The sequence below is a fragment of the Monopterus albus genome, unplaced genomic scaffold, assembly GCF_001952655.1.
Source record: "Monopterus albus unplaced genomic scaffold, M_albus_1.0 scaffold5.1, whole genome shotgun sequence".
Taxonomy (NCBI): Eukaryota; Metazoa; Chordata; class Actinopteri; order Synbranchiformes; family Synbranchidae; genus Monopterus; species Monopterus albus.
This window is the reverse complement of record NW_018127885.1, coordinates 200,964-213,860: the sequence shown is the minus strand read 5'-3', so window position 1 is coordinate 213,860 and position 12,897 is coordinate 200,964. Positions and strand designations below refer to the sequence as shown.

The following is a 12,897-nucleotide window of genomic DNA, read 5'->3' as shown; positions in this document are numbered from 1 at the left end:
CGCGGGCCTGGCTGAAGCACGGGGGCGCCGTGCTGCTGCTGCTCGAGCTGCTTCCGGGTGAACGGCTCCTGAGCCTGGTGACTGTCACTCAGCCCTGCTGACGGTTCCGACGGTTCTTGCCCTCGCTCCTCCAAGCGGCTGCACTGGCGACAGGCGTTGGTCACGCAGGGGCGACGCGCTGGCATCGGTGTCCACGATGAAAGGTTGCTGGAGGTCGGGATAAGCGAGGACCGGTGCCTCCACCAGCGCTGCCTTTAGCTGACCAAAAGCAGCAGCACAGTCTTCGCTCCACTCAAACCCCCGGCCTTTGTTTGTCAGCTGATGGAGGGGCGCTGCCACTGTGGCAAACCCTCTCACGAACTGCCGATAGTAGGATGCCAGTCCTAGAAAGCTGCGTAGCTCCGCTATGTTCTGCGAAGTGGGCCAGTCTCTCACCACAGCCACTTTTTCCGGGTCCGTAGCCACGCCCCCCTCGCTGACCACATGTCCCAGAAACTTGGTCTGACGTGCAAGCAGGTGACACATGGCTGGGTTCAGTCGTAGTCCAGCATCTCTGATGGAGTTTAAAACCTCACGCAGGTTGTCCAGAGCCTGCGTGAAGCCCCTCGCGTGCACCAGCAAGTCGTCCAGGGAAACTACACAGAGGGTTCTGGGAATGTCTTTGAGAACCCGCTCCATCAATCTCTCAAAGCTGGCTGGAGCGTTACAGAGTTACATGCACAGTTTTCAACAACAGTGTCAAACCCATTTGCACACAACAAAACACATGAACATCGATGGCCGGTCAGGGTCGCCACAGTATGCAAAAGTCTGGGCAAATTACATGTTTTGTTGTTGTTTATGTGAAAAGAAGTAAATACAAGCCCTTCAGCAAACCGGTATTACAAATTAACCTTTTAAAAATGTTAATACACTTTTACTTTTTATTTAATTATCTTAAAATATAAGAAAAATCTGGCAATTGTAAAATACTCAGAACTTCATTAACTCATTAGGACTTAGCTGACTTGTACAGCATGAAATATCAGAAATTGATGACATTTCCAGACTGATAAATTCAGTGAATCTTGAAACCTTGTGTTAACACTCCACAACCGCAGGCTCCTCTAAGTAACTGACTGAGGGTCTGAAAATGAAGCAAATTACTGTAATTCCTACATATCAGGCAGAGGATATAAAAACTATCAGACTGATTTCAACTTGAAAATGCCCACAAAAGTCAACGTCTGAAGTCTGCAAAGCAACATCTGACTAAGCTAGAGTCATTCTGGGGACAAATGGTGTGTTTGGAGAAAAAAGGAGCAGCATTTGTTCACACCATGCCAACTGTTCAGCATGGGGGTGAAATATATTCTGCTTTTGGGTTGATTGACAGCCAGGGCCTCAGAAAACATTGCATTAATACAGGGAAGAATGCATTTCACTAAATATCAGCAAATTCTGGATGAAAATGTCATGTAAAGAAAGTGAAACTGAAAATAAGGTTGGCTTTGGGAACAAGAATATGATCAAAGCAAGCTGGATTGGCCCCTGATGTGCTATAATATCTTAGAGCTTGAAGTGATCTGCAGGAAAAGTGGGTAAAAAATCCTATACATCAAAACTAGAAAGACTCTTATCTGGCTATAAAGTGTTTGCAAGGCTCATTTATAAATGAGCATGTTGTAAGGGATGTATTTACTGCTTTTCACGTCAAAAATCAACAAAATATGGCATATGTCCAGGGGTTCCCAAACTTTTGTATACAACAGCACAAAAGTTAGACATGATAACAATTAAAATAATGTGCAAATGTGAAAATACTGACGCTTTAGACTTGGTATTTAATAAGTGTGATTTTGTAAGTCAAAATTATAACTACCTAATTTAGAGAAAAATCAGAATATGTATTTATTTGACCTACCTCATTATTTTTACTTTTATTTATTATTTAATAAGTCGCCATTTTGAATTCACGAGTCAAAATAATGAGTTTGAATCCCAATATCTCTCCTACTCCAACATGAGTAGGAGAGAAATGAGTACTTCATCTGCACTGCCAGTGCTGATTTGCATTGCACGCCTTTTTCATAAATTGCGAATGCTCAGTAACATGTTTGCATAAGCATCTTATACAGACAAATTTGAATCTGATGCTTCCAGAGTAAATATCAGAAACATATATTTAGATGCATGTGAAAGAAGACTAAGGGTTTTTACATTTTCTTCCCCTCTACCTTTTTCACAAGCTTAAGGAATATTTTTAAAATTTGGTTAAATAACTCACCAATCATACTCAGGTTCACACTATAAAATTAAAACATTTTATTTGTCATTCCAACTATAAAGAATAAAGCTGAAAAGAAAATGTCCCTTATATAACCTGACACAACATTAGGCAAAACCAAACAGCATGAAGACAAAAACATGAGTGCATCCTTGTCTGTACAAAAAGAGAAGTACTTGTCCAAACAGAGTTAAAAAGTAACTGACCACCAATAACACCAATTTTGCAGATAATACTGCACCAAAAAGAAAGAGCAGGATCGGAACAAACTGTGTATCAATAGAACTATGACTGGATTAAAGCCTGCATGTCAGCACTGATTACTGTAAAACAACATTGGTTCCAGAGATCAGTTGCTCACATGGTGACTACTGTCCTTTAGTGTTGAGCCTCCATGTCAGGTGATGGAAAAATAAGGTGAGGCTCAGAAATGAAGACTACACATTGTGGCTAACTTTTCTCCATGACCACATCCAATAATTCAAATTACTGGTCAGCAGATGATTGTGTGAGTCAGCCCTAAGAGCTCTATGGCCAACTCTATACAAATGATATGAATATGTCATTCCCAAATGATGTACTTGTATAAAATAAGCTTAGATGAATAAAAATGCATATTCATGATGCTTAATCATATCTGGGCAGTGTCATTATTTCAAAATGACTGTTATGATTATGCTAATGCAGACATGCATGGTGCACATAGGGAGAAAAATTCTGTCATATATTGTCTCATAGTGATCAGAATGAATTTGACCTCAAGTGAACAGCCATATTCTCAATAGTTTTAAGTAAAAATGGGATGAGAATGGATTGAGCTGTGGTCAGAATTCATCTCCTCACTTTACATATGATTTCCATTGCAGATAGCCCCACATCATGCAAACTACTGCCAATCCACTGTGTTATAGTCTACTCCAAGAGAACATGGAGGGATTTTCCTGTGCATGCACAAACACAGGAAAATGAGAGGCCAACAGACCAGCACTGTGGTGGATTACAAAACAGGCTTATTGAGCATAGCCTCTGTGGCCCAAAGGGGTCAGGGGGCCCCTGTGCCAGAACCTCTGTTTGGAGTGACTCTATTTTTTAAGTCAGTGAAACAACTGCAAAAAGATGCAAAACAGCCATGAAGAGACACAGAATTACTACAATGAGATGCAAAAAAGGTCACATAAACAGCTATAAATACAAAACAACTAGAAAGATAGGCAGACAGACAGCATACTTTATTAGTCACAAATTCTGGTGTTACAATAGCCAAACAAGGAAGTTTTACAAAATAGGTTTAAATGCTGAGTTCAGTAGGGAGACAGAAAGATAAATACAAATAAACACAACCGCTACAAAGAAACAATTAGGTTTAAAACCAATGTCTCTTTTGATTTGCTCTCCACGCTCTTATGTAGGAGAAAAAATTGTTTTTACTGTTGACCCCTCATGGGTCAACAGTAAAAACTATTTTCTTATTATTGTAAGAAAATGATAACTCATGCTGGTCAGGTTTTAAAAGGAGGATGTGTAGTATTGTTGCCATGCCACTGCATATCAGAACAACAGGAACGTTTCTGCCTCCTTCAACTAATGGAGCCTCAGAAGACCTTGAGTATGAGTTGAATGGTGAAACATGCAGCCTATCAGCACCCTGATGCTCATTATACTCCACAGAGATCAAAGCCTCCAAGTGAGAGATATTTGTGTGTTACACAACACGTACTTTCGATTGTTTAATCTTTACTTAAGCGCAGCTTATTCTGCATGTTTCAAACATCACATTCTGCAGTATATTCAAAAGGTCAGTGATCAGACAGTAAAGATTATTTGGTACAATTTTGGTAACAACACCCGACAACATAATTTATTTATATCCGACGTCCATCAGGAGTCCGCAGACAGCTGGAGAAAGATCAAGGACATTCACAAACAATTCATGATGCCCCCCCACCCCAATAATTAGGTAGCATGATGACAAGCTGCTATCTCCATGAAGACTGAGCAAACTCAACTGACAGAGACATGCAGTTGCAAAAGGCCTCTAGTACTCTCAGTCAAACTCTGCCCCATGCAATTAATTTGCTTACAGAAGTCTGTTATCTAAATCACATGAAACATAGTTACTGTCAAAGGATGCTTCATTCAGTCACAAAACACTGCCGCATAGTTATAGGTGTTTAATTGTTTCCATCCATATACTGTTGCTGCCCTTTCATCCTGGACACTGATTTTGGTTTGTAAGAGGCTGCAGGCCTGTTAGATTACTTGCACTTTTAGTTTTACAATCTTGTCAGTTACATGCAGTGTTTGTCTACCTTTTTAAAGGCCAGACAAAACCTCTTAAGACATTAGTATTCACTTGGTATTAAAACAGAGGATGAGAGCTGCCCTACAGTACAATAACTGATCACTTTCCTCTCTGCTTCAGAGAGGATTGTATGAGGAATCACTGGACAGAGAAAAGGCAGACATGAGTCCTCCAGATGGCAGCAGATTCACAAACCAACCAGTTGGTAGGAGGCAGCGACGTAAGAGCTTTTACCCAGTGTCTGCAGACTGAACATTTAATGGGGCCTTTAAGTAAAGAGCAATCTCTTCATGAGATAGTGACATGGTTCTGACTGCACCAGACATTTCCCTTTAACCCGTGTTACAAACTAATAATTGCCACAGTGAAATGAAGATGTTATTGAGTTACATTATGGGAATCAGTGTTTTGTAGTGTAATCTAGCCTATAAATAAGGGATATCTTGGGCTAGATAGTTATGTTATTTCTTGTGAGACCCTCAACTTTATGGAAGGGCAATACTGTATTGGCTGGGTATCTCTAACAGAATTTACTGGTATTTTTATTTTGCTTTATTGTTATCAGTTCATCTGCAGAATAAAAGGTACACGTACAATATTCACTTTCTTGCTGAGGGTTAGTTGAAAAGATTTCATGTTTATCTGGTAAGTATGAAGCTTCTGTCAGTCAGTTAATTAGTTTAGCTTAGCGTAAAGACTAGAATTAGAGGCATACAGATACCGTGGTTCTGCACAAAGTCCATCTACCAGCACCTCAAAAGCTCATTAATTAACACATAAAAGGCTCTGTTTCTCTGCCAGCACAAAGCTGGCACCATTTCAAATGCACTTTACACAATTTTTCTTGAGCACAAATCTGATTTTTTTGTGCATGGGTGTGTTTGGTATTTTTCTGTCATGAATGAAGGCGCTCACACTGAGGTGCGAGGAGAAACGCAGCCCAGGCCGTGTTTGTTCTGTTTGGGCAGTGCAGTGCATTTTTAATGCTTATTTTGACCTAAAGTTGCATTTGCCTTAAAACCTGCTTGGCCCACTCTTTATCACAAACACAGGTGCATGACATTTATTCTGACAAGAGTCTAGGATGGGAAGCATGAGAACAGGTACCCACATGTATTTTAATGGCCACACCAACTTAAATCCACAACTGATATGGGAAGAAGCCTGGGAGGGCAAATTTGGACAAACATTACACTAACTGCAGAACAGAAGTGAATGCTGTTTATTACCTTAAATCTCTGTGTTTTGCAAAAGCTTGCAGTTTTTTTTATATTAATGTAAAGCTTTTTGACTAAACCATAAATGGATGAAGAACACAGACTAATTTATCTAGAGGTAATATCAGTGCCAGTAGTTGATCAGACTCCAAGTGCTCGCATTCGGACTGGTCCTGGACCCAGTGATGGTTGATATGCACCAGTAAACTTTAGAAAATTAGAGGCTGGTTTGTCAGAAGTGTTAGACTGGTACTGTGTGGCCCTTCTCCATTCAAACAGCGGCTCTGGCTCCAACTAGATGACCTAATTCCCTGCACTTCATGTGATGAAGAGGAAAGAGCCTCTCTTATTGTTTATCTTATTGTGACAACACTAACATCTATAAACAGTTATGGTGTGAGACTGTTGTACTTAAGTACAATATCAAGAAAAATGGGAAGTTGGTAAGTGTATGTAAACAATAAGAATCTGAATGATGACAGACGTGATTAGTATGAAAAAGCAGTGTGTGTCTGTATTTGTGCCTGTGAGGTGTGATGGCTTTTATCACTCATGGTGCTGTCCCATACTAATAATAATATGCCCTGCTGCAGTGAAACAAAACCTTATTTTTTCTGATTATTTAAATTTCTGAACACTTTCATGAACATAGCTTTTTGTGTGTAACTCAACAGGAAAAGCATTTTCCAAATTATACAGTAAAACAAAGGGTAAAGCCTTTAATGAAACTGAGACCTTTAATTATGCAGATACCATTTCAGTGCCTGTACAAGGAGGAGGCCTTACCATGCAAAGCAATTGCCAGTGGCCTGAAAGGACTGGACCCAACTGGACCCATATGAATCTTGCATTCAGTGTTGAGCTTTAAATCCACACAAGCCATCGCCCAGAGGAAGCATCATGTTAGCTTACTTGTCCAATACTTCATTATGCTTAAATGGTCAGACAACAAATACCTTTTGAGACATTGTTCCACTGCAGTTATATTTCCTACATGATTTAAACACTAAATGTTATTGAAAGTGTTTGACATATTCTGCAGGAAATGGTATAAAATTATTCAGTGATTATTATTGCAGAGTAATGTGTTACAGTTAGCCCAGTTATCACTCACAAATGTGAAGTTAATAATCAAAAAGTGTCATAAAGAATCAAATGAAACAGCTGTGTAGGATATTAAAGACAACATTATGATGAGGAAAAGATTATGGTTTTACTGCACTGAATAAATAATACCACTTACTCCTGGTGCGACAGCTGGAAAAGTAATTGGTGATTTTATGGTTTCTTATTGTTCATTTATGTCCTGGTCCATCCCTGGTCAAAGCCTCATATCAGTTTGTGTTGATGACAAATGGTGAAACAGTACAAGTGGAGCTTATGGTCATGGATGCACAACTATAGCTTCCTATTACATACTGATTCCTATGTCAAAACATGAAAACCATATACCATGTCAAATCACTGTAAAGGCTTATACATACAGGATCACAGCCAATCAATTCACAGTGTTGATGTGAGCAGTCTGGACCAAGACAAGCACAATAAATCACTTCATATATTCACATATCAAATTATGTTTACGTGCTCTGTTTGATGCCACTCTCCTTGTTTCATTTGCCATATTGTTTTGTGATTATGAGACCATTATTCTCTGTGGTAATTCCATCAAAGTAAGGTCATCCTCCAACTGGAGCAGACTACGTCACCGGTTTGGTTAAAAGGTCAGAACAACAGCCTTAAAGGTCAGTATCCTGCAGCAACAGAATAAAAGTACAACCCTTCATTTTGGCCTCATTTAAATTGTGTTTTACCATTTTATTTCTTCCCACAGCTACTCAGACATCTCTCCACGTGATTGCCCAAGGTTTTGTAATGCAGGTGAACAGGACGTGTTTGTGCTGCAGAGGCCAGTGCTCTCTATGATCCTGAAACTGACATTTTTTCTCTCCGTCTCTTGTTTATTTAAATTTGTGACCCTACCTTAAGGGAGTTAAATCGCTTTCATAACCCCTCCCCACTCTGTCAGCTGAAAACACACACACACACTGGTTCGTGTCAGAGGAGGAGCAACATCATTACTGTCTGCCTCCCTCTCTGCTCCACTGTGTTGACAAAAGTGTGTAACATGGACAAAACTAAAACAGCTCATCCATGTCACCCCTGGCACACAAGGTAAGATAACATTTCTCTGTGGATTTCTACCTGCTGTGGGTGAGGATACTTTTTTAGAAAATATCTCTAACTTATTAACAAACGATTTCAAACAGATTTTTATATCTGGTAGCCTAGGCAACTAGATTTTAGCACATCTATAGAGATTAAATATCTTTTTCCTATATTTTTTATTTCCACACAAAATCCCTAAAAGGATCTAAATTGTTGTAAACATGTGAAGCATGTTACTTTAAAGTAGAAACACTTGATTTCAAAGATGATAAAAATCAAATATGGACATTCTTGTAAATCTTATACAACTATTATAAATTATAAAATATAACGATATATTCTGTTATAGGGACATTAAATAATTGATGAAAATGTCCCTGCAGACTCAGACACAACATGAAAAATTCATACATTAATAATAGATTAATATATTGATTGAAATGTTACCCTTTCTTAGCTTCTGGACAAATTACCCATTTATTATAGAGTATTACTGGATTTTTTGTTCCCGTAAGGCTCTTCTGGAAATATTTGCCTTTATTTCTGTCCTGAGCTGAAAGGTTTCAGGCAGCATCCCACCTCTGGATTCCCTAGTCTCCCTGCTTCCAAGGAATCCCTGATTACACTATGTGCTTAATAGGGAAATAAAATTTCCAGCAGGCACGTCCTCCCTGAAAACTGCAGGTCTACAAGATGAAACCAAGTTATGTTTATTAATCTTTCCTTATTAACTCTTCCTGTCCCCTGAGATGGATTTACTACATGTGTGTGGCAGTGTTATTTACATTGTTTCCCTTCTTTGTACTGTATCATTTCAGTTTTATTTTGTCCCACCCTGGTTACTTGCTTGTGTTTTTTTGTTTTCTGTGGCTCCACTGTACAGCTGCCAACATTCAGAAGGTTTTCTCTTTATTACACTGCTGTGTGAGACTAAAGCTCAGGTTGATGTGAAATTTCCCACTCTTCAGCAGAAGGACACACCTCAAAAATCACAACAAATGTACTTATGGCAACTAGTGCAGTAACATCTGGAACTACTGCTGTAAAGTGCTGCCTTGAAAAACAATTTCAAATCTGTCTTATGTTGCTTTTACAAATTACACAGTGTCAAACAATGCATCAGTCTACTGTAAGTGTATACACTGTGTTTTTCTAGGTAACTTTATATCACGTGTACACTTATTGTATATTATGCTTTGCAGCTGCTGGTTGAGTTGAAATTCTGACTGTAAAAACTGATTTCCAGTTAGAAATATGTTTGTACAGAAAAGGCAGTAAACAAATAAACAAGCAAAAATTACTTATGAGATTAAATTCCTTTTTGCATTGAAATAATTAAAATCTACACTTCGATCCCTGTAGTTGTTAAATTCTGCTTTTGATCAAACTGTGTACTCTCTCTGATGGCTACAGTCACAGTTGTGTTTCCACACCTGTTCTTGTCTCTGCAAACAAGGCCCTTGTCAGACTGTCTCATCTGTCGGTAACTGCTAGCTCTGCAGTCGACTGCCGCATCGTTCATGATATCAAACAGGCTTTTTGAAGCCAGGCTCAGTCTGCCAGACGAGTACTCTTTTACTGCAGAAGCATATTACTGGTACAGCTGTTATAGACAGCATCTGCTGGATCTAATTACTGTTTCTGTGCCTGTCAAAGAAATACTCTTTGCCTCTTTGACTTTATCCAGTATCACTGAATACCAATTAGGGAGGTCCAGTAATGTAGGTCTTATGTTATTTTGAATAGAGGAAACAAGTGAAGATGGGTTTGTGAAAGGGCAGTGTCCCTCCACTCTGTTACCAACAATCAACACCAAAAACACATCCTACACATACAGCATCACAAAATGTACAATGCACATTTACTTGGTTAACTAGTAGAGTTTTACATTGACCTCTCTGCCCTACCAACCTCTCAAAGCTCATCTTTGAATAAAGTGAGCTATGCAGTAAAGTCAGTAAAACAGCTTCATGCAGATGCTGTCCCCTGTATGCACTTCAATGCAACACCTCTGCCTTAACATTTGTGCTTATGAAGCTCAAAATGTTTCACTTTTTTGGTGAGATTGGCATAAATGCATAAATTCAATTATATGTTCATTACTGTGGTCATAGTTAAAGGTGTTGTTGTACTGGACTACATTATAGTCTGAGGTGTTCCTAATATTCTGACCTTCTCATGCATGTCAATAGGCAGGACAAAAATATACAGACATCATGTGGCAGTATATGAGCCACTTCAGTCTACTAACTGTTGCACTGGCTAAGATGGTTAAAGCAGACCTGAATTTACTGTTAAGAACAGGTTACATCTGCACTTTAAAAATGATCAGCACAGGACTGCACTGTTTCTATATTATGGTATTACTACTTTTACTTTTAAAAGGACTTAAAAGGACATAGACACATTTTTCACCACTACCTAGGAAGACATTGCATTGACTTGCATTCATTTTCTAGAAACATGATACCGCTATATCCTTGACTATAGCCTTAAACAGTAACCTTAATTTAGCCAAAAGTCTAGTCTAAACATGTGATGGTTTAAGTGTTATTATATCTGTTTTTTGTCATGATTTAATGTCATCATGTGAAAAAAATGTTTTTCTCTCAACCTAATTAATGCAACTATCTGACCCTGATTCTTACATTATCCTCAGTTAATGCCTATACTCCAAATTCACTACGAGACCACATTGTCCTCACAAGGCAAACCTACTAATAATAGGCTGTCGAGGCTGGGTAATGGATGTTTACACATACACACACCAGCTCTTTCTCAGCTGCAACAGAAAAGGACTTGAATGGGCCTTTGATGAGTAAGTCATAGAGTTAGAGATGCTGTAATGAAGTTTCATCTGGCTGTAAGAGCAGACGGAAACATCTCTCAGGTACAGTTTGATGTTATCATGTGGCTTAATGGAGCCACTTACAGGGTTTCAGCAGCATGCAACAACCCTTGTAATGTCATCTAAGTGTCTTTACATTGATTTTCTGATCAAAACACATCAGTTAATCACATTGTTGTACTGTGTTCTGTATATTGTAGGACTATTGTTGATGTTCCTGATGTCTTGCTTTTTTAACATGATAGCAATTGTAATGATACTTTGACTTCATTTATTGTTTTGCTGCCAGTCTGGTTACCTGGGGCCATTTTGAAAACACACCCATTATTAACACAAAAGAGCAGGTATTCTTATGTGCATCTCATATGTTGTTTTGTAGATGCAACTAACAGCACCGTGCATGGGCCTGGATCTGTAGCGTAAGTGGCTCTGGTGGAAATTTGTCTGTACTCACTAAAACAGTCTTTCTTTATCACACAGAACAGGCAGTGTCAGTGCCTAAGAGTAATTTAAGTCCCCTGTTTTCTCACTCAGGAGGCAGAAATTGTTCTGCAGTTAAACCTTCTTTAGCTTCAGGGAATCTGTCATATCTTAACATTGAACAAACCACAACTTCTGTTGAGTTGCACTTTATTTGGAAGTCAACAAGCAAAACACATGGGCAACAAATGTATGTGCACTCACATGCATTCAATACAGTAACTTCCCAAATGAAAATCCAATTTTCAAACCAGACAGTACATATTTCATATCCAGGAGTCAGTGATGTTGTTAGGAAATTACTTCTATATGCCTGGAGGATCAACATACCAACCTGACATTTTTTTAAATTGACTCTCACACATTTATATACTCTCACAGGACATTCTGTGACTTCCAAGGCCAAATGGGAATTTGAAATGAATTTGAAAAGAAACCATTTATATATTTATACTAGGGCTGTCAATCGATTAAAGAATTTAATCAAGTTAATCGCAGTGATGCACTGTTATTAATCACAATTAATCACAAATTTTAAATACTATGATTTACTTGTAAATGTGTTGCAATAAAGAAATGCATGTCAAACTAGTTTAAGGTAACATATCCTCCAGTTTTATTATCTCAACAATTAACATATCTATTATAATACCATTTCAGAAAGGAAATGTCTGCAAAAACACAAAATGAACACTGTACATTCTTGATCTGAAGTAAAGAAATGTATAACAAAACTAGTTTAAGGAAACAGATCCTCCAGTTATCTCAACAATCAACGTTTCTATTATAGGTCTATTTTAGAAATTAAATGTCTGTACAGAGACAAAATGAACAGTCTCTACAGTGTTCATCTAGGCAACATTCCTCCTGCTAACCAATCATATAATATACTCTTCTTTCAGCCGGTTACTCAGACAGACTAGCTTATTAACATTTTCGGATGAAAGAGCACGGCTTGTTGATGCTGTATCAGCACTGGCATCTTTACTAACATCTGCCAAAATATGTTTGGCCCAAAGATGGTACTTCAGACTTGTTGTTCTTCGGTGAAAGGGCAGTTCATTACTACAATAAATGCACACAACTTTGGTTTTCTCCAAACTTCCATCTGGAAGAGGGTTAAGTGTCCCCACAACCCTCATCCCATAACAAAATCCTGCAGTCTCTCTGGCTGGCGCCGGATGCGTCCTGGCCTCCTGGGTTCAGTATCCTCAGTACTACCCTCATGCTCAAGTCTCTGAGGCTCCAGTTCTGTGCTGGGGGCGGGTGATGTTCCAACATCACTCTCCGCTGGTGGGGTCAAAGCGTGAGGGTGATATGGTGCCAGCCGATCCCGGTGAAACACCACCTTCCTCCCCCGCCCTGGCAGGCAGACTCTGTACACCACCTCGGAGATCCGGTCCAAGACCTCCCCGGGTCCTTGCCAGTGGTGCATCAGCTTAGGGGACAACCCCCTTTTCTGCTCAGGGCAGAATATCCAAACCAAGTCCTTAGGGGAAAACAATTGCCCTTGAGCTCTAGTGACATAAGCTCGTTTCTGCCTAGCCTCGGCCTCTTCCTGAGCCCTCATCGCTAGCTCGTGCACCTCCTTGAACCGCCCCTTAAGGCGCCTCAA

General features: G+C 39.3%; 1 protein-coding gene across 1 annotated transcript in view; it reads left to right on the top strand.

Moving 5' to 3' along the window:
- Positions 1–7,916: 7,916 nt before the first annotated feature.
- Positions 7,917–12,897, top strand: part of LOC109967329 (muscarinic acetylcholine receptor M2-like) — a 12,066-nt gene continuing 7,085 nt past the window's right edge. The window contains exon 1 of the mRNA XM_020612835.1: positions 7,917–7,960. The gene's annotated coding sequence lies outside the window, so the exon portion shown is untranslated. The remainder of the gene's footprint in view (positions 7,961–12,897) is intronic.